Source organism: Hemitrygon akajei, chromosome 15 (assembly GCF_048418815.1).
Source record: "Hemitrygon akajei chromosome 15, sHemAka1.3, whole genome shotgun sequence".
In the NCBI taxonomy this organism is placed as follows: Eukaryota; Metazoa; Chordata; class Chondrichthyes; order Myliobatiformes; family Dasyatidae; genus Hemitrygon; species Hemitrygon akajei.
In genome coordinates this window covers 66820297-66842547 of record NC_133138.1, presented here as the reverse complement: position 1 = coordinate 66842547, position 22251 = coordinate 66820297, and positions in this window count along the sequence as shown.

Below are 22251 nucleotides of genomic sequence, written 5' to 3'. Positions count from 1 at the left end.
AACAATACTGTGCTTGTCCCTCACATTAGAGCTTCATGGTTTTATTCCCAGCAGCTTAAAGACCCAAAATATCAACTGCATTGTATTTCATGTTACCAAGAGACATCATCTCCCGGGATTAAACGATTTGATATCTGAAGGAAGTTAAAGAGGTATTGTGTTCCTGCGAGTGTGTCAGCAATACGAAAACAAAACAATTCTGGCAGAAAGCCGGACAGGTGTTTCAGCTAAAGGACGTGGGGACTGGGTTCTTAGTGGATATGTATCCTGAAATATATCTGCACACTGACATGTACAGCTGCTGTTTTCCAAACAATTTGGCACCCTACTGTTGTTTATTTTTCCAGCATTAGATGCGCTGTAAAATCCACCTCATGGTTTGTTGCCAGAATGGAGCAGAACTGCACTTCAGGGAACAAGTGGTGGCTCCAGTAAATAAGTTGAATTCACCATGTCAACAAGCAGACATCAGCCACATGGGGAACATCCACAATCAAGGAGCACTGCCAATCACGAGTAGAGGAACAGAATTCCATGCAATGCTCCTAGGAGGTGATAAAGAGTGAGTGTTATTCGTATATTATCACTCATTATGTGGGCAAAGGGGTCAGAGAGTATGTTGCTATCTTGCTGATGACAATCCCGTGTATTGTAATTTATGATGTCCTCAAAGACATTGAGATACCTGATCCTTCCCCATCTCAAATGTCAGCCATGTTCAAGAGCCACTGTTCCTTTAGTTAACCTGCACAAGATAATAACTGAGCCTCCTGGATAAACCAATAAACTTATCCACAACATACAGCTAGAGGGTAAATGAAGTTTCCATGTCAAATCTTAAGGGGGAATTCAAAAGCATAGATTTATAAGGTGCATTTCCTGACTCAAGTGTATCCCAAATTGCTGTACAACCATTGATGTACTTTTGAAATTTAGTGATTGTTTTAAGATGGCACTTTCAAGAGGACCACAACTTTGTGTTAGGGTTTGGAGGCTTGTGTGCCTCAATGACCCAGAGTCATGACCCTGTGCGTTGGCTCTTGGTAGGGTCACCAATGTGAAATAGGTCAAAGGGTAGAGGCCAGACTAAGAGTGGTCCACTGGTCCTCCAGGTTTGGGGGTTCAGCTCAGGACAAACAAACCTAAATGATCAAAAAAACAGTTGTTACTGAAACAGCAATGACGAATCCTTCTATTCAGACAGAGATGGAGGACTTTCATTGCTGCCCTAAGCCCCAGCGGGGTAATAGGCAGTTAGTAAGTAAGTTTAATGTGGCAAAAACGGCAGCCAACTTAGGCAGACTCCCACAATCGGCCATAGAAAATGACCAGGGAAAGTTATTTTAGATACTGATTGAGGAATAATTATTTCGCAGGATTCAGGAAATAATTTCTTATCCTTCAAAATAATAACATGGGATCTTTTACATTCACCTAAGAGGGCAAACCTGGATTAGCATTTCACCAAAGAACCTTGAACTTTTCCACATTCCCTAAGTTCTGCACAGCCTAAAGTTTGTCGTGGTCTGAGGAACAACGTATCCTCAACTGAGCCACTGCTGCCATTTTGGATTTGGTTGTTAAACTACAGCCGGCATTATGCAATGTCTTATGCTGGCTGTTAATCATGCGTGGACCTCTAGTCCAGGAGTGGTCTAACACTGGGAATGGTGCAGTCAGGCAGCTGGGCAATAGTAGACAAGCTTGCCATACTCAGTGATGCAGACAGAAAAAGAATTGATGTAAATGCTTGACAGGAGAATTAAAGAATACAGAACATAATATTCAACGTGGTGATTATCTGGTTTCCATTTACAGAAATGGAAAAATTGGAACATGAAAACTCGAACTGTCCTGTGGGATTTTGTAGGTTCCTGCATTTATCGCCTGAGAAGGTGGTCGAGCTTCTGGTTCCTTTGTTACCTCCCCAGTTGAGCCTTCTAGCTGTGCAATCATTCTCCAGAAATGCTGAACAACAGCAATGTGGTTTATTTAGCAGTTTCACCGTAACAAGATGAACTAAAGTGTATTATAGGGACATTATGAGAGACAATGTGACGTCAGTCCACCAGAGGCATTAAATATGATCATTGGCTATATCATAGGATATATCATTGGCTCTTCACTCAACTCTGAAACATCTGCATAGCAAAGATGCACACATCAGGATGCTCTTTATCAACTACAGCTTGGTATTTAATACTACCATTGGTTCAGAACTAATCAATAAGCTTCAAGACCTTGGCCTCAATACATTTCTGTGCAATTGGATACTCGGTTTCCTCACTTGAAGACCCCAGTCAGTTCAGATTGGCAACAACATCTCCTCCACAATCTCCATGAGCACAGGTGCATCACTAGGCTGTGTGCTTAGTCCTCAGCTCTACTCCACTTTTGACTGTGTGGGTAAGCACAGCTCTAATGCCATATTTAAGTCTGCTGATGACATCACTCTAGTAATCTGAATCAAAGCTGGTGACAAATCAGCATACAGGAGGGAGATTGAAAATCTGGCCGAGTGGTGCCACAACAACAATCGATGTCAGCAAGACCAAGGAGCTGATTATTGACTAAGGAGAAAACCAGAGGTCCATGAGCCAGTCCTCATTGGAGGATCAGAGGTGGAGAGGGCCAGCAACTTTAAATTCCTCATGTTATTATTTAAGAAGACCTGTCCTGACCCAACACGAGGAACTATGACGAAAGCATGACAGCACCTCTACTTCCTTGGATGTTCACAAAGATTCAGCATGACATCTAAAATTTTGACAAACTTCTAGAGATATCTAGTGGAGAGGATATTGACTGGTTGCATCACAGCTTAGTATGGAAACAGCAATGGACATAAAATCCTGCAAAAAATAGTGGATACGGTCCAATACATCATGGGTAAAGCCCTTCTAATATTGAGCTTATCTACATGAAACGTTGTCACAGAAAAGTATCATCCACCATCAGGGACCCCCACCACACAGAACATGCTCTATTCTCACTGCTGTCATTAGGAAGAAGGTACAGGAGCCTCAGGACTCACTCCACCAGGTCCAGGAACAATTACTACCTCTCAACCATCAGGCTCTTGAACCAAAGGGATGAGTTCATTCAACATCACTTGCCCCATCATTGAAAACATATGGATTCACTTTCGATATCCTTTCACCTCATGCTGTCCATATTTATTGCTTATTTATTTTAATAATTATTATAGAAATTTACTTTTCCTCAACTCAAGCTTGTAAAACTGAGGGTATGGGCATAGCCAAGCACACTCATTTCTCAATTGCTAGGAACTTTTTCATTGATAAAAATATATCCTTAGAAGATTAACCTGACTGTTGTGTAGACTTTTAATGTCTGTTATTCATCTTCCCCCTTATGTACTAGGTAGTGTTAATCTAAGCAGATTGGAGTGTACATAACATTCACTGAAATTTGTCATTTCAGTTCTATTTTTTCTTTGTAAATTTTCCATTATTATTATTATTATTTATTTTTTCTCTTTACTTTTGTGTTTGCACAGTTTGTTGTCTTTTGCACACTGGTTGTCTACCCTGTTGGCACAGTCTTTCATTCTATTATGGTTATAATTATTGAGTATGCCCACAAGACCAAGAATCTCAGGGTTGTAGATGGTGACATATATGTACTTTAATAATAAATTTACTTTGATCTTTGAAATTAGAATTGGAATTGGTTTATATTTGTCACATGTACTGAGATACAGTAAAAAGCTTGCTCTGCGTACTCTTCATACAGATCAACTCATCAAACAGTGCATTGAGGTAGTACCAGGTAAAACAATAACAGAATGCAGAATAAAATGCAACAACTATAGAGAAAATAGATTGCAGGTAGGCAATAAGGTGCCAGATTGTGAGTTCAAGAGTCTGCCTTATTGCACTGGGGAACAATTCAATAGTCTTATAACAGTGAGGTAGACTACCTTTGGACTGGTAGTACATTCTTTGAAGCTTTTGTATCTTCTGCCCAATGGGAGAGGGGAGAAGATAATGTTTGGAATGAGTGGCATCTTTAATCCTGATGACACAAAGGTTGGGGTGTTGTGGATAGTGTGGAGGGCTGTCAGAGGTTACAGCGGGACATTGATGGGATGCAAAACTGGGCTGAGAAGTGGCAGATGGAGTTCAACCCAGATAAGTGTGAGGTGTGGTTCATTTGGTAGGTCAAATATGTTGGCAGAATATAGTATTAATGGTAAGACTCTTGGCAGTGTGTAGGATCAGAGGGATCTTGGGGTCCGAGTCCATAGGATAGTCAAAGCTGCTGCACAGGTTGACTCTGTGGTTAAGAAGGTATAAAGGGCATTGGCCTTCATCAATTGTGGGATTGAGTTTAGAAGTCGAGAGGTAATGTTGCAGCTATATAGGACCCTGGTCAGACCCCACTTGGATTACTGTGCTCAGTTCTGGTCGCCTCACTACAGGAAGGATGTGGAAGCCATGGAATGGGCTGCCGGCGACGGGGGTTGTGGCAGATACGATAGAGTCTTTTAAGAAACTCATGGATTGTTACATGGAGCTTAGAAAAATAGAGGGCTATGGGTAACCCTAGGTAATTTCTAAAGTAAGTACGTGTTCGGCGCAGCATTGTGGGCTGAAGGGCCTGTATTTTGTTGTAGGTTTTCTATGTTCTATGATTTACAGAGGCAGCAAGAAGTATAGACATGGTTGGAATGCTAGTTTACCATGATGTGCTGAGCTGTGTCCACACCACTTTGCAGTTTCACATCCTCAGGAGTGTGTGCTTAACCCACTGCTCTACTCTCTGTATACACATGACTGTGTGGCTTGGCATAGCTCAAATACCATCTATAAATTTGCTGATGATACAACCATTGTTGGTAGGATCTCAGATGGTGACTGGGGGGCGTACCGGAGTGAGATATCCCAACTAGTGGAATGGTGGCTCAGCAACAACCTGGCACTCAACATCAGTAAGACGGGACAGCTGATTATGGACATCAGGAAGGGTAAGACAAAGAATCCCTCATAGAGGGATCAGAAGTGGAGAGAGTGGGCAGTTTCAAGTTCCTGGGTGTCAAGATCTCTGAGGATCTAACCTGGTCCCAACATACTGATGTAGTTATAAAAAAGACAAGACAGCGACTATATTCTATTAGGAGTTTGAAGCGATTTGGCATGTCAGCAAATACACTCAAAAACTTCTATAGTTGTACCGTGGAGAACATTCTGCCAGGCTGCATCACTGCCTGGTATGGAGGGGCTACTGCACAGGACCGAAAGAAGCTGCAGAAGGTTGTAATTCTAGTCAGCTCCATTTTGGGCACTAGCCTACAAAGTACCCAGGACATCTTCAGGGAGTAGTGTCTCAGAAAGGCAGCATCCATTATTAAGGACCTCCAGGGCATGCCCTTTTCTCACTGTTACCATCAAGTAGGAGGTACAGAAGCCTTAAGGCACACACTCAGTGATTCAGAAACAGCTTCTTTCCCTCTGCCATCCAATTCCTAATGGACATTGAATCTTTGGATGCTACCTCACTTTTTTTTAGTATACAGTATTTCTGCATTTAGACATTTAAAAAATATCTATTCAATATATGTAATTGATTTACTTGTTTATTTATAATTTTTTAAAATTTTATTTATTATTATTATTTTTCTCTCTGCTAGATTATGCATTGCATTGAACTGCTGCTGCTAAGTTAACAGATTTCACATCACATGCTGATGACAATAAACCTGGTTCTGATTCTGATTCTTGCAATCATATGCAGAGCAGTTTCCACACCCAAGCCACGATGCACCTAGTTGAATTCCTCCAGCATCTTGCTTGTGTTGCTCTGGACTTCCAGCATCTGCAGAATCTCTTGTGCTTATGCATCCAGATAAGATGCATCAATATAAATTTGTGAGGGTCAACATGGTCATGCCAAGTTTCTTTAGCTTCCTGAGGAAGTAAAGGTGTTGGTGAGCTTTCTTGACCATTGCATCTACCTGGTTGGACCAGGTCAGTCAATTGCTGATGCTCACTCCTAGGAACTTCAAGCTCTCAATCTTCGCAACCACAACATTGTTGATGTAAACAGGAGCCTGTGCACCACTTCTTTTCCCAAAGTCAATGACCAACTTTTGTGCTTAACCAACGTTGAGGGAAAGGTTGTTCTCATGACACCATGTTACTAAGCTGACTATCTCCTTCCTGCACTCCGACTCATCATTATGTGAAGTACGGCCCAGTATGGTGGTATCAACTGAAAACTTGCAGGAGGAGTTGGAGCAGAACGTGGCCATGCAATCACGTGCACAGGGGGAGTAGATTTGGGATGCAAGGATCCAGCCTTGTGGAGCAACAGTGTTTAGAATAATCATGGCTGAGGTCAGTTGTTAGTCAGGATGTTGAGGGTCCATTTGCAGAGGGAGGTGTTGATTCTCAGTTGTCCAAGTTTGCTTGGAGTTATAGTACTGCAGTCTGAACTGGGGTCAATAAACAATAATCTAATGTTGCAAGAGCTAGCTAGAAGTCATAAATTTAAGGAATGGTTTGTAGGAAAGTACAAAGGCAAATTTCAGGTGGAGAGTTGAGTGATTGAGATCATAGGATGTAGGAGCAGAATTAGGCCATTTGGCCCATTGAGTCGGCTCCACCATTTTATCATGGCTGATTATTTTCCAGCAAGAATTTGATTGAGGTAGTTGTATGCTTCTGGCTTTTGGTGATTATTTAAAGGGACTCTCAGCCAGTGACTGAGGTTGGGCATCCTTTTGTGGTGCACTCCCAAAGGGCTGGAGCCAGGTGTGGAAGAATGGCAGGAAGAGGTGGAAACTAGAATTTAAATGTCAGAATCAGAGTCTCGGAGGAGCAACTAAGCAACACCACGAGGTAACTCATCCTCTCCGGCCACAGTGAGAATACCAACGTAGCCCTGGAGGAGCGACACCACGAGAATTCATTCTCTTTGGCACAATGACCAAACCTCAGGCACTGTCTGAGGGTCTTCTTCAAATAATCACAGCATGCCAGAAACATATGACCACATCAATCAAATTGACAAGATTAACCAAAAACACAAGGGCTTAACCACTCCAATCAAGACCCTGATAAGTAAATTCAGGTGCTCATAAACCCAAGCAGCTCAACACTCTCCGCCATGCCACCAGGTTCACGACAGTACAAGGACTCCTAAGCCCCTTTTCACCTCAGCTTTCTGAATGTTCTCTCCATTTAGAAAATAGTCTCTGCTTATATTTCTTCCACCAAAGTGCATGACCATACACTTCCCGAAATTCTACTCAGAAATGGGCAACTCCTTTGCTTATTCTCCTAAACTGTCAGTCCTTATGTATCCTCTGTACTTCCTCAAAACTACCAGCCCCTCCACTTATCTTTGTATCATCTGCAAACTTGGCCACAAAGCTATCAATTTCATCATCGAAGTCAGTGACATATAATGAAACAAGAAAAAAAGAAGTCTCCCAGCAGCGACCCCTGTGGAACAGCACTAGTCACTGGCAGCCAACCAGAAAAGGCTCCCTTTATTCCCACCCTGTGCCTCCTGCCAATCAGCCACTGCTTTACCTGTGTTAAAATCTTTCCTATAATACTATGGGCTCTTACCTTGTTAAACAGCCTCATTTATGCCACCTTGTCAAAGGCCTTCTGAAAATCCAAGTACACAAGATCCACCAACTCTCTTCTGTCTTGTTATACTGCTGATTATTTCTTCAAAGAATTCCAACAGATTCGACAGACCAGATTTTCCCTTCAGGAAACCATGCTGACTTTGGCCTATTTTATCATGTGCCTCCAAGTACTCTGAAACCAGATCCTGAACAATCGACTCCAGCATCTTCCAACCACTGAGGTCAGACTAACTGGCGTATAATTTCCTTTTTCTCTGCTTCTTTCCCTTCTTGAAGAGTGGAGTTGAAGGCATGGACGATAGTGATAGAACACTTAAATTCGGGTAGTTTGCATCTGGTGGAGGGACCACTGGACAGGACTGAAAAAAACTGCAGGAAGTTGCAAACCCAGCCAGCTTCATCATGGGTGTCAGCCTCCCCAGCACCCAGGACCTTTGAGAGTTGATACCTCAAAAGGGCAACAGACACCATGAAGGACTCCCCTCACCAAGGGCATGCCTTCTTCTCATTGCTCCAACAAGTAGGAGGTACAGGAGCTTGAAGGCACACACTCAACGATTCAGGAACAGCTTCTTCCCCTCTGCCATCAGATTTCTGAATGGACATGGAACCCATGAACACTACCTCAGATTGATCCCTCTCTTTCTCCACTACTTATTTAATTGAATCCTATATACAGTATATATATTTTTTTTCTTGTTGTAACTTATAGATTTTATTATTATGTATTGCAGTATAGTGCTGCCGCAAAACAACAAATTTCATAACATACGCCAGTGATATTAAACTTAATTTTGATTTCAAAAAGGAGCAGAATTATAAACGAGGACTTTAAAATCTGGTGATAGGTACAAAGTGCAGGCCTTTGGACACAGGAGTTCAATATGAACTAGCCTGTGTGAATTGGGACAGTGGCAGCAGATCTTTGTGTGTCCTTTTATTCATGAAAAATGGTGCCCAGCCATGAGAGCAGAGCGTTGTTCGATCTGTGTAGCAAGGCTTGACTCTATTGTATCCAGAGTCCATTACAACTGTAATGTTTCCCTTTGGTCAGCAATATAATGTAGAAATTGAGGGAGTTAACTCACACAGAATTGACCAGAGGGAATAGTTTCTTTGGGAGACGATGATTACCCAAGATCTTCTGTCAGATTTTGGTGGAAAAGTAAAGAACCTGAATGTTAAATTTATTCCCCTCTCTACTAGAGCAATCTGACCTGTTGGGTATTTCCAGCATGTTATATTTATATTTCAGATTTCCTGCATCCTCTCTATATTGCCTCACTGTTTATCATTTAGTATCACTTTATCTCTTTGTAGAAAACTGAGCCAATGTGAAACCTTGCAAGTGGAACAAGTGTTCCACCTCCTCCCTCGCTACCATTCTGGGCTCCAAACAATCCTTCCAGTTGAGGCAACACTTCACCTCTGAGTCTGTTGGGGTCATCGATTGTATTTGGTGCTCCTGGTGTGGCCTCCTGAGTATCGGTGAGACCCAATGCAGATTGGGAGACCATTTTGCTGAGCATCTGTGCTCTGTCCACCAGAAAAATTGGGATCTCCAGTGGTCACCCATCTTAATTCCACTTCCCATTCCCATTCCAACATGTCATCCATGACCTCCTCTACTGCCACGAAGAGGCCACACTCAGGTTGGAGGAGCAACTCCTTATATTCCATCTGAGTAGCCTCCAACCTGATGGCATGAAGATCGATTTCTTCAACTTCCAGTAACCTTCTCCATTCCCTATCCCTATTTCCCCCACTCACCTTATCTCCTTACCTGCCTATTACCTCCCTCTGGTGCTCCTCCCACTTTTCTTTCTTCCATGACCTTCTGTCCTCTCCTATCAGACTCCCCTTTCTCCAGCCCTGTATCTCTTTCACCAATCAACTTCCCAGTTCTTTACTTCGCCCGTCCCCCTCCTGGTTTCACCTATCACCTTGTGTTTCTCCCTGCCTCCCACCCACCCCAGCTTTTTAATCTATTCCTCATCTTTTTTTCTCCAGTCCTGCTGAAGGGTCTTGGCCCAAAATGTCGACTGTACTCTTTTCCACAGATGCTTCCTGGCCGAATGAGTTCCTCCAGCGTTCTATGTGTGTTGTTTTCAACAAACAAAGCAACAGCATTTTACTCCCCAAACTCTGGAAGTTTCAAAGTCACTGCATTGGCTGACGTGTTCAATAACTCCAGAATTGTCCCAGAGCATCAGGGTCACCAATGTAGGTTTTCACAAATGAAACAGTGGAGGCAACTCATTTGCAAAGCCATAGCAACGCATTTATTGCAGACCAAAAAAACGGAACTCACAGCACGGTAAAAGCCCTTTATGTAATTACATCATCAGGTCAGACCAGCCTCTTAAAGTGAAATCCCCAACTCAATGCCGGTGGTTGTGAATGATGTACATTTCCACCAATTACTTTTCCCTGCACCATCAGAAAAATGATGTTCTGTGCCTTAGCTTCCCATTGGATCTTGCTGGAGGAGTACAAAAGGCCACAAACGCATGGTCAGAGTTGGTGCAAGATGGATAATTAAAATGAGGCAACTGGAAACTCAGGTTTGCCCCTCCAGATTGAATGGAGGTGGCATGTAAAGCAGTCACCCAATCTGTATTTGGTTTCTCCATTGTAGGAGATACCACATCATCAACACTGAATGCAATACACTAGGATGCAGAGGTACAGTTATTCTACTTTGGTGTGAGAAAAGTCTGCTCTCTACTCCCCTTTCACTGCTGGACAACTCAGGGTCCTTTACCTCCTTCACTTATTATTGGTTGGCCCTGGGTTTTAAATGGCCTAGGAGGTAGGGAACTTCAACATGGTTTCAGGCCTTGTCCATTTGCTTGCCGAGCTTTTGGAGCTCTGTTACATTTTACTCAATGGCTGAGTGTCCAAGCTTCAGAGGATCAGAGCTGGAGAGGGTCAGCAACTTTAAATTCCTCGGTGTTATCATTTCAGGGGATCTTCCTGGCTCCAGCACTTAACTGCCATTACCAAGAAAGCACAGCAGTGCCGCTACTCTATTAGAAGTTTGTGAAGATTCACCATGTTATCTAAAGCTTTGACGGACTTCTATAGATTTGCAGTGGAGAGTACATTGACTGGTTACGTCACAGCCGTCTATGGAAACACCGGTGCCCTTGAATGGAAAATACTACAAAAATTAGCGGACATGGCCCAGTGCATCACGTGTAAAACCCTCCACATTATTGAGCCCACTTACGTAGAGCGCTGTCACAGTAAAGTAGCAGCCATCGTCAAGGACTCTACCATCCAGGCCATGCTCTCTTCTTGCTGCTGCCGTCGGGAAAGGGGTACAGGAATTTCAGAATCCAGCCACTAGGCTCGTGAACCAAAGGGGATAACTTCACTGACCCCAGCACTCAACTGTTTGCACACCTATGGACTCACTTTCAAGCATTCTTCATTTCATAGTCTCAATATTTATTGCTTATTAATTTATTATTATTATTTTGTGCTTTTTTTTGTATTCACATAGTTTGTTGTCTTTTGCAAATTGGTTGTTTGTCCGTCTTGTTCTGTGCAGTCTTTCAATGGTTTTATTATGCTTCTTCGTATTTACCGTGAAGACCTGCAAGAAAGTGAATCTCAGGGTTATATCAGCTGACTTTGAACTTTGAACGTTAAAGCCAGAAATCATATCCTAGGTAGCTGTCTTTTGCCACCTGACTGCAGCCTTTCATAGAGTTGACCTTCAACCATCTGAGTGAAGCTGCACCTGTCTGCTTTCAACCCTGCAGTATCTATTCGGCAAATCACCTGAAATGGATTCTTTCCCAGTGCCCATTGTTTCCTCTGTTGTGTCCTTTCCATTATTTCTCCACAGGCCGTCTCTCATCAACATCCTCTGAAAAAAAATTGCAACATGAACTTCAATAACACGCAGTTCTATCTCGCCAACACTTCAACAAAGTGGACGCTTGAGAGGGAATAGTATGAAATGGTGCTGCTGGTATTGACTTTTACAAACAAAAGCCCATATCAGGAAACAGTGTTGGAATTCAGATGCAGGAATGAGGATACCTAATTTTTAGTTGTTACAGTGCTTGCATCCTTCTAAAACTGCTGGAACAAAGTTGCTCTGGATCATGAATCAGTTAAAGAACATTCTTTCTCTTCCTGATGAAGAAAGAGTAATGAAATTACATTAAAAGTAATTTCAGCACTGAGTGTGTTGATTTTACCTTAATGGCTCACTGAAGTGTAATGTGTATTGGAGAATGAATATCAGCATTAGGTGTTGATGAATATTGTGCTGAGAGTGTGATCGGACTGAACACTGCTCAGTTTTACCACAGCTTCTTCTGATTGGACACATTTAGCATTGGAGTCATTGAAACACCAAGAGGTTGTTTTTGAAGTTTTTCTCCAAGTATTTTGACATTGGCGACAGACTCTATTTTTGCATTCTAACATGCAATGGGTTAAGTGTGACCATGAGAAGTTTAATTTGCCATCATTCTACATATTTTTGCTGACTTTACTGAAATTCTAAGTTCACTCCTCAAATTTAATTGCTCAAACAACTCTGTAAATTGACATGACACTTGAGGGGTTTCCGGTGACGTCATCGTCGAGAATGGCAGCTTAAGTCACTAGCTCCTCCGGAACAACGTGTATTAAGCCCCATTAACCCATCAAGTATAGTATTTTTTGAAAAATATTTGAACTGAAAAGAGGGGCAAGAATGGGGAAAAGGAACGGAAATAAAAAAAGCAACACTGCGGAGCCTGCGGCCGAGAGGAGTGCAGTGAGTGGCTCTTCCACCTGACCGCGTGTTAGCAAGACGGCCGCTGGGTCTCGTTCAGGTGAAGCGGCAAATATGATCAAAATCCTGAAAGAGATAAGGGAGTTCCGGAAAGAAATAGAGCAGCAACTCCGTGATATTAAGTCAGAGCTCGCCAGTGTCAATCAAAAAATAGCGGTGGCAGAGACTCAAATTGAGAAGGTGGAAGATCGCGTTCAAAATGTGGAACAGATACTGAGTAAGACGGTAAAAATATTAAATCACCAAGAAGGTAAACTGCTTGACCTGGAGGGAAGATCACGGTGGAAAAATATCAGAATCTACAACGTTCCCGAAGGAGCGGAGGACTCGTCTATGACGGAGTTTGTCGGAAAGTTACTGCGGGATGCGCTGGATCTTCCCCCGGCTATGGAGCTGGAAGTTGAAAGAGCCCATCGTGCGCTCGTCCTGAAACCTACCCGGGATAGAAAGCCACGCTCAATAATAAATTCCTTCGGTACAGCAACAAGGTGGCAATTCTCCGAAGGGTCTGGGGTAAGAAGAGAGTGTTTTTAGACAATAAATTAATATATCTCAACCAAGATTACCCCCCCCCCGCGGTCCTGCAGAAATGCAATGAATACTCTGAAGTAAAGCGAGTACTAAAGCAAAAAAAGATTAGATTTCAAACTCCGTATCCTGCGAAACTTCGAGTGTTTTATGACGACGGGATGCGGTTGTACCAGACAATGGAAGAGGCAACTACAGACATGAAGGCCAGAGGGTTGCCCGTCAGTGTGACCAAAATGAGGGAAAGCCTGGCTGAGGAATTATCCAGCTCCGCTTGGGAAATAGTGCAAGAAGGCAGGAGACGGGAAGAGGCTGAGAGAAATATATCAGGAAGAGACCGGGAGTTTCCCAAAGACAGTCCTCACCCCCTTCAGAAGAGCCATAAGGTTTGGCTAACTTTAAAAATATTGAGAAGCTAAACAGAAGCAAAAGTAGACGGTGATATACCTATCTCGAGAAATACTTATTATAATGTGGATTTTATATTACTTAGTTGTTATTCTTTATTCGCTCACTTACTCCTTTTTCCCCACCAAAATGAGAATATGTGTGCATATATGTGTATGTATGTAATATGTGTGTGTGTGTGTGTGTGTGTGTGTGTGTGTATAAATATATATAGGAGGAGTACACAGAGAAATCTTTTCTGTGTAATGGATTTGTTCACTGACTTTTATGAATTCTGCAATGGGGGCCCTCAACTCACAAGTAGGAGGGGTTATCCACCACAGCTAGACATTTCCTCTAGCTCAACGCAGGGTCATCTACTAGAGACCTCAGCCTTGGAATCACACGTTCGTTGCCATTTTTGTTATTATTTGCATTTCTTGGTTCTTATTTGTTCAGGGAGTAGGTCGATTAAGTTTTACTCTAATTTCAATGATACATTGACAGATAAATACAGATGGCTAAGGACAAGGTAAAATTCATTTCTTTTAATGTCAATGGGCTATTAAATCCAATCAAACATAAGTTTGATTTGCGTATAAGGAGAAGGTGGGAGTGGAGGATGCTATCACGTATTTGCTGCACAAATCACTCTCTCACCTAGAGGGGGTCAGTTGTGCTGTGAGGATTACATTCCTTGACTTCTCTAGTGCCTTTAACACCATCCAGCCCAAGATCTTAAGGCACAAACTAACGGAGATGGGAGTAGACTCTCACATGGTGGATTGGATAGTGGACTACTTGACAGATAGACCTCAGTATGTGCGGTTGGGAGACTGTAGGTCTGACACGGTGGTCAGCAGCACAGGGGCGCCGCAGGGAACCGTACTCTCTCTGGTCCTGTTCACCCTGTACACATCAGACTTCCAATATAACTCGGAATCCTGCCATGTGCAGAAGTTCGCTGATGACACGGCCATAGTGGGGTGTGTCAGGAATGGACAGGAGGAGGAGTATAGGAAACTGATACAGGACTTTGTGATATGGTGCAACTAATGCGTCTCAATATCACCAAGACCAAGGAGATGATGGTGGACTTTAGGAGATCTAGGCCTCATATGTAGCCAGTGATCATTAATGGAGAATGTGTGGAGCAGGTTAAGACCTACAAGTATCTGGGAGTACAGTTAGACGAGAAGCTAGACTGGACTGCCAACACAGATGCCTTGTGCAGGAAGGCACAGAGGCGACTGTACTTCCTAAGAAGGTTGGCGTCATTCAATGTCTGTGGTGAGATGCTGAAGATGTTCTATAGGTCAGTTGTGGAGAGCGCCCTCTTCTTTCTGGTGGCGTGTTGGGGAGGAAGCATTAAGAAGAGGGACGCCTCACGTCTTAATAAGCTGGTAAGGAAGGCGGGCTCTGTCGTGGGCAAAGTACTGGAGAGTTTAACATCGGTAGCTGAGCGAAGGGCGCTGAGTAGGCTACGGTCAATTATGGATAACTCTGAACATCCTCTACATAGCACCATCCAGAGACAGAGAAGCAGTTTCAGCGACAGGTTACTATCGATGCAATGCTCCTCAGACAGGATGAAGAGGTCAATACTCCCCAATGCCATTAGGCTTTACAATTCTACCGCCAGGACTTAAGAACTTTTTAAAAGCTATTATTAATGCTTTTGAGATAGTGATTTAGATGCATATCATATTTTTTACTGAGTTAAGTATTGTATGTAATTAGTTTTGCTACAACAAGTGTATGGGACATTGGAAAAAAGTTGGAATTTCCCCATGGGGATGAATAAAGTATCTATCTATCTATCTATCCATCTAAGAGAATTTTATCCAAAATGAAGAAAAAAAACAAGCCCATGTAGTATATTTACAGGAAACTCATTTAAGTGATAATGAGCATAAAAAGCTAAAGAGAATGGGCTTCACTAATCTGTTTTTCTCCTCATGTAAATCAGGACATAGGAGAGGAGTTGCTATTCTTATCTCAAGTAAGCTAAATTTTGAAAAAGTATTCGAAATGGGAGATAAAGAGGGCAGATATATTCTGATAAGGGGGAATATAGATGGAAATTCAGTTACTCTATTGAATATATACGCAACCCTGGGAAGTGAGATTGGTTTCTTTCAAAAAATTACTGATATTATGGTAATGGAAACAGGAGGTCTCCTGATATGTGGGGGAGACTTAAATTTTACAATTACAACCAAATTTTGACTCTTCCAATAGAAAAACCTATGAAACAAAATCTTTACATAAGAAAGTTAATACACTTTTTGAGGATGTTGGTTTAATTGATATATGGAGGGACCTTTTCCCCGACAGAAGGGATTACACTCATTGTTCTGCTCCCCATTCTATATATGCAAGAATAGACTATTTCATAACATTTGGAAAAGACAAAGACAAAATAAACACCTGTGGAATTGGGACAATAGATGTAAGTGACCATGCACCTATATATTTATCTGTTGATTTTGACCTACAACCAAAGAATACTATTTGGAAACTAAATTCAAGTCTACTCAATGATCCGTACTTTAAGGAACAAATTAAAAAAGAAATTGGTCTCTACTTACAATTTAATGATAATGGAGAGGCTTCACCTCCCATTTTATGGGATACTCTGAAGGCGGTCTTAAGAGGGAAAATTATAGCAATATCTTCATATAAGAAAAAAATAAGGAATAAAACATTAGAGGAATTACAAATAGGCTGAATGAACTAGAGAAAAAACACAAATTGAATTTGGCACAGGATACATTAGGGGAAATTAAAAGAATTAGGAATGAAATTAATAGTTTGGCTACGCAAGAAATCAGGAATAATTTAATGTTTCTGAAACAGAGGCATTATGAAAGTGGATCGAAATCTATGAAAATACTGGCATGGAAACTGAAAAAAAAAGATAGCAGAAAATACAATTCATAGAAATAGGGACCCAAGAACGAAAATGATAAAAAATAAGCTAAGTGAAATTCAAGAAGCTTTTGAAGTGTTTTACAAAACTCTATATTCCAAAGTTCCAGGGGGAAGCATAACCCAAAGTGACACCTTCTTGAATTCTCTAGAGTTACCCACTTTAAGTGAAGAACAAAATAGAATGATAACTGAAGTTGAATTAAAAGCTGCAATTAGTAGGTTTAAACTAAGCAAGTCACCAGGATCAGATGGGTATATGGCAGAGTGGTACAAAGAATTTAAAAATGAGTTAATTCCTGTTTTACTCCCCCACACTGAACTGGGCTATAAAAAAGGCACAAATGCCACCCAGTTGGAAGGAAGCAATAATCTCAGCTATACCGAAAGAAGGCAAGGATAAAATAGAATGCGGGTCATTTAGACCAATATCCGTTCTTAATGTAGATTATAGATTATTTACCTCCATCATGGCCAAACGATTAGAGGAGTTTCTACCTATACTGATATGTAACGATCAGACAGGTATTATACGACATCGCCAGACACAAGACAATATACGAAGGACACTTCACATTATGGATCATATAGAAAAAAATAAAATCGAAGCAATAGTGATAAGCATGGATGCTGAAAAAGCATTTGATTCGGTTAATTGGAATTTTCTTTACAGTTTTACATTGATTTGGTTTCCAAGACACAATTATTAAAACTATACAGACACTATATGACAATCCTACTGCTAGGATTAAAATCAATGGATATTTATCAAATAGTCTTACCCTAGAAAGGGGCACGAGACAGGGTTGTGCATGGTCACCGCTACTCAGACAAAATGAAGATATCAGGGGAATTACTATTAAAGGGACAGAGCATAAATTGGCTTGTTATGCGGATGGCATTTTGATCTATCTAGGGCAACCAACATACTCTTTACCTAAATTGATGCAATCCTTTGAACAATATAGTCAATTATCAAGATACAAGATCAACACAGATAAAACCCAATTACTTTCATATTACTATAGCCCACCAAGAGAAGTTGAAAGTAGATACCCCTGGGCATGGCACACAGAGTCTTTCAGATATTTGGGCATTGTTATGCCAAAAGATCTGGCAAAATTAACAGAATGTAATTATCAGCCTTTATATAAAAAAATTAAGGAAGATGTGGCAAGATGGAAACTGATTCCTTTTTTCAGTCTCAGTTCAAGGATTGAGTCTATTAAAATGAATATACTGTCCAGATTGTTATATCTCTTTCAGACCTTACCAATAGAGATTAATCAAAATCAATTCAATGAATGGAACAAGATGTTATCAAGGTATATTTGGCAGGGTAAAAGGCCTAGAGTTCAGCTCAAAACTTTGCAATTAACAAAGGAAAATGGGGGATGGGGCCTACCTTCTCTTAGACATTATTATTTTGCAGCACAGTTGAGAGCTGTGATATGTTGGTGCAACCCATTGTATGACGCTCAATGGAAAAACACTGAGGAGTGGGTACTTCCCATCCCCATACAGGCAATTTTGGCTGATAACAACCTGCAAAGGTACATAAATACTATTGATAACCCATGGGTGAAATTGACTCTTAAAATATGGAAAACTACTATAAAAGAATATAATCTAGAGGGAGATATTGCAATTCTTAAATGGTGTGCATATGACTTGGATTTTACACCAAATATATTGGATGCTAGATTTAAGGACTGGACAGCTAAAGGAATAACAGTTCTTTGCAACATAATGAAAGAAGGAACACTGTTCAGTTTTGAAATGCTTAAAGAGAAACACTTATTAGAAAAACAAGATTTTTATCGGTATTTACAGGTGCGACAATATGTTAATACGACTCTTAAAAATGTAACCAAGGCAAGTACATGCTTGATAGAGCTCTTTAGAAAAGCATATAATTCAGATAATGGTAGTAGAATCATTTCAAGCATGTATAAGGGGTTGTCAAATCTTAAAACACATTTGACTTCATACATTAAAACAAAATGGGAGAAGGAAGGAGGGATAATTATATCTGAGGAAGAATGGACAACAATATGGAGGTATCAATGGAAGTGTACCAGTTCATAGAAATGGAGGGAGTTTGGATGGAAAAACTTGATAAGATATTTTATTACACCCTCTCAGAAATCCCATTATGATAGTAACCTCCCTGTTGGCCGGAGAAATTGTGGAAATCAAAATGCAAATCATTATTATGTTTTTTGGGACTGCCCTGTTATCAAAACTATTGGAGGGGGATACACAATGCCCTACAAGACATCTTTAAATGTGAAATACCCTTAGAGAGTAAGACCATATATTTTGGATATATACCTCAAGAATGGTTGAAAAGAGATAAATATTTAATGAATATACTGTTGGTGGCTGGTAGAAAGACTCTTACTAGGAAATGGTTATCACAGGAGAGCCCAACTTTAAATACATGGATGGAAATTACAATGGACATTTACAAAATGGAGAAGATAACAGCATCTGTTAATCATAAGCTGGAACAATTTGATTCATACTGGGAAAAATGGTTTAACTACATAATGCCTCATAGGCCTGATTTTATTCTCACAAATCAATGAATCTATTGTAAAAAAAAAGATCACTCCCTACTTGTACATAGTTCTTTCCTTTTGCCTGTTTTTTCTTTCCACTCTTTTCTATAAGTGTATACCTCATAAATACTTTGTGGAGATTTGTGATATATATGATATATATGTACAGTATCTGAAATACATCTTATGGAAATGTTTGTTTGATGATGAACTTCAATAAAAAATAAATTACAAAAAAGAAATGACACTTGAATATTCAATAAGAAATGGTGGCATTTTTGACTGAGTTTAGCTCACACATTCAAGAGAAAATTTGGGATCAGATAAGGCATTAGCAAAATGATAGGAAACAATGCCGATGTGGGGGTGGGGAGAAGAGGACCCATGCTATGAATTGTTCCAGAGCTGTACACTTGAACCACTGCTATTTTTTAAATGATATCAGCCACCTGGATTCAGAGGTGCAGTGTAAATCAGTAAAATTTATGGACAATGTCAAACCATGAGATGCTGTGGAATTGAATAGGCTGCTTAGAAAATCTAAAATAAATGGGACACCAAATATGAATGTGGACTGATGACATTTAATTCAGGGATATTCATTGAACAAAGGCAAAAGAAATAACATGCACACTGATTTGAGTTAAAAGAGCTCATTTCAAAATATTGATTGTCCCAAAGTTCAACATGCCTAAACAATAAAAAGTTCTAAACAAAATGTTAAGCTGCAAAGAATAAGTTGATAGAACTCATAATCAAATTTTGTGCTGCAGAGCTCAGACTGCAATCTGAGTACTGTATCCATTCCTCCCTGCAGAAAAACATGGAAGACTTCAAGCCTGTAAGCTGTGGAGACAAACACTATGACAGATGTGTTTCTTTCAGAACGATAGCATTTTGAGATGTGTATGAGTACTGTGTGATGCAGGACGTTGCAGAGTCCTAGAGTTATAATGGAGCACTACACGGTGTAAGTTCTCATCGTGACCGTGACCGCGTGGTTTCCTCTGGGTGCACTGGTTTCCTCCCATATTCCAAGGATGTACGTGTTGATCAGTTAATTGGTCACATGGATGTAATTATGCAAAGTGGGATGGGCCTGTTACTGTGCCACACCTCCAAATAAAAAAAAGTGAAATGGACACTTGCTTTATGGAGCATCTTTACAACTTATAATGCTAAAATCCGTTGCAGTCAATGAAGTTGTTTTGAAGTATAATTACTCTGGAAGTATGCCAGCCAAATTGCACAGCACTAGCAAAAGAAATGCAGCCTTGGTTAGTTATTGAGTAATAGTGTTGTATATCATGAAAAAAGGCCCTTCAGCCCAATTTATCCCTTCAGATTTTTTCTACTAGCCCTATTTACCTGCATTTGGTCCATTTCCCTCTACACTTTTCCTATCCATGTACCTGTTCCAACATCTTTTGAATGTTGTAATTGTCCCACATCCTCTGACAGCTCATTCAGTATCCACACCACCACCGGTCTGGAAAAGCTTACCTCACACGTTCCCCTTATATTTATCACCTCTCACCTTAAACACATGTCATTATAAACCCCCCTACCCTGGGGACATAAGTGTAACAATCCACCATATCTATTCCCTGCTTAAAGGTCACCCATTAGCCTCCCCTGCTCTGGGAAAAACAGTCCCAGCCTATTGAGTCTCCCTTTGTCATTCAAGCCCTCCAGTCCCATCAACGTCCTTGTGGATTTTTTCTAGCTTAACCACTTTTTTCCCCATAACACAATGACTAGAACACTCAATATTGCATCTTACTTTAGCTAGTACAATAAACTTCTTGTAATATTTTAACTGCAGATAGTCAACTAACTGGGGCCTAATGGACATTACTGCTAATGTACTTGGGACACTATTTACCTATCAGGCTCTCAACCTACCCTCATCGCCCGAACCTATATCCAAATACAACAAGACTTGAGCCTTTCTGTGACAGATCCCCAAACCCTTGATATCAGTGACACCCACAGAAACCCTGTTTTACAGACCCAACTATTGAACTCTTCACCAACCCCATTGTCCAAATTCTCTTGCTGACACCCTTAATTTTCCACATCTATCAGACCTCAACAGCAGAGCCAAATTGGGAAAGGACTCATTTGCATGAATTGGGCTTCATTCTGTTGTTGGAGACCTCAAACAAAACCAGCACCTCCCCTCTTCCCCACCTCCTCCCCTCTGTTTTTATGAGTGCTGCAGAATTTCTAGCCTAATTGGATGGAACACAGGTTAATACTGCTGGTGGGAAAATCCTACATTCTCCACTACCTTGAGAACAACACAAAATGTGACAAATACAACAAACAAGAGTAAACTATTAAAATGTGAATAGTGAGTAGATTAGAACATAAACCCTGTCAGTTAAGTCATTCTCAGAAATTCACAGCTTATATTAACGTAACTTTTCTGAGTGCTATGGGCAGCTTAAAGGTAATAATCATCTCAGCAGAGTATAAAGTTAGGCATGCATTGAGGTGGACATTCACTTCCTGTGCCAGTGGGCCTTTTGTTTTTGCCAAGCTTAGCTTTTTAAACACAGAAGCTGCCACTTGTAAAGATTAAACAGCTTAAGTTAAAATTTAAACAAATATCCATTGTTTAGCTTCTGGCTATAAACAGGAGCCAGTCTTCAGCTAGACCAAAGGACCATAAGATATAGGAGCAGAATTAGACCATTTGGCCCAAGAAGCCTGCTTTTCCATTCATCATGGCTGATTCAATTTTCCTCTCAGGCCAAATCTCCTGCCTTGTCCTCATATGATAGATAGATAGATAAATAGATACTTTATTCATCCCCATGGGGAAATTCAACTTTTTTTTCCCAATGTCCCATACACTTGTTGTAGCAAAACTAATTACATACAATACTTAACTCAGTAAAAAATATGATATGCATCTAAATCACTATCTCAAAAAGCATTAATAATAGCTTTTAAAAAGTTCTTAAGTCCTGGCGGTTGAATTGTAAAGCCTAATGGCATTGGGGAGTATTGACCTCTTCATCCTGTCTGAGGAGCATTGCATCGATAGTAACCTGTCACTGAAACTGCTTCTCTGTCTCTGGATGGTGCTATGTAGAGGATGTTCAGAGTTTTCCATAATTGACCGTAGCCTACTCAGCGCCCTTCGCTCTGCTACCGATGTTAAACTCTCCAGTACTTTGCCCACGACAGAGCCCGCCTTCCTTACCAGCTTATTAAGACGTGAGGCGTCCCTCTTCTTAATGCTTCCTCCCCAACACGCCACCACAAAGAAGAGGGCGCTCTCCACAACTGACCTATAGAACATCTTCAGCATCTCACTACAGACATTGAATGACGCCAACCTTCTAAGGAAGTACAGTCGTCCCTTCATGTCCTGACCAATCAACAATTGATCAACCTCTGCCATAAAT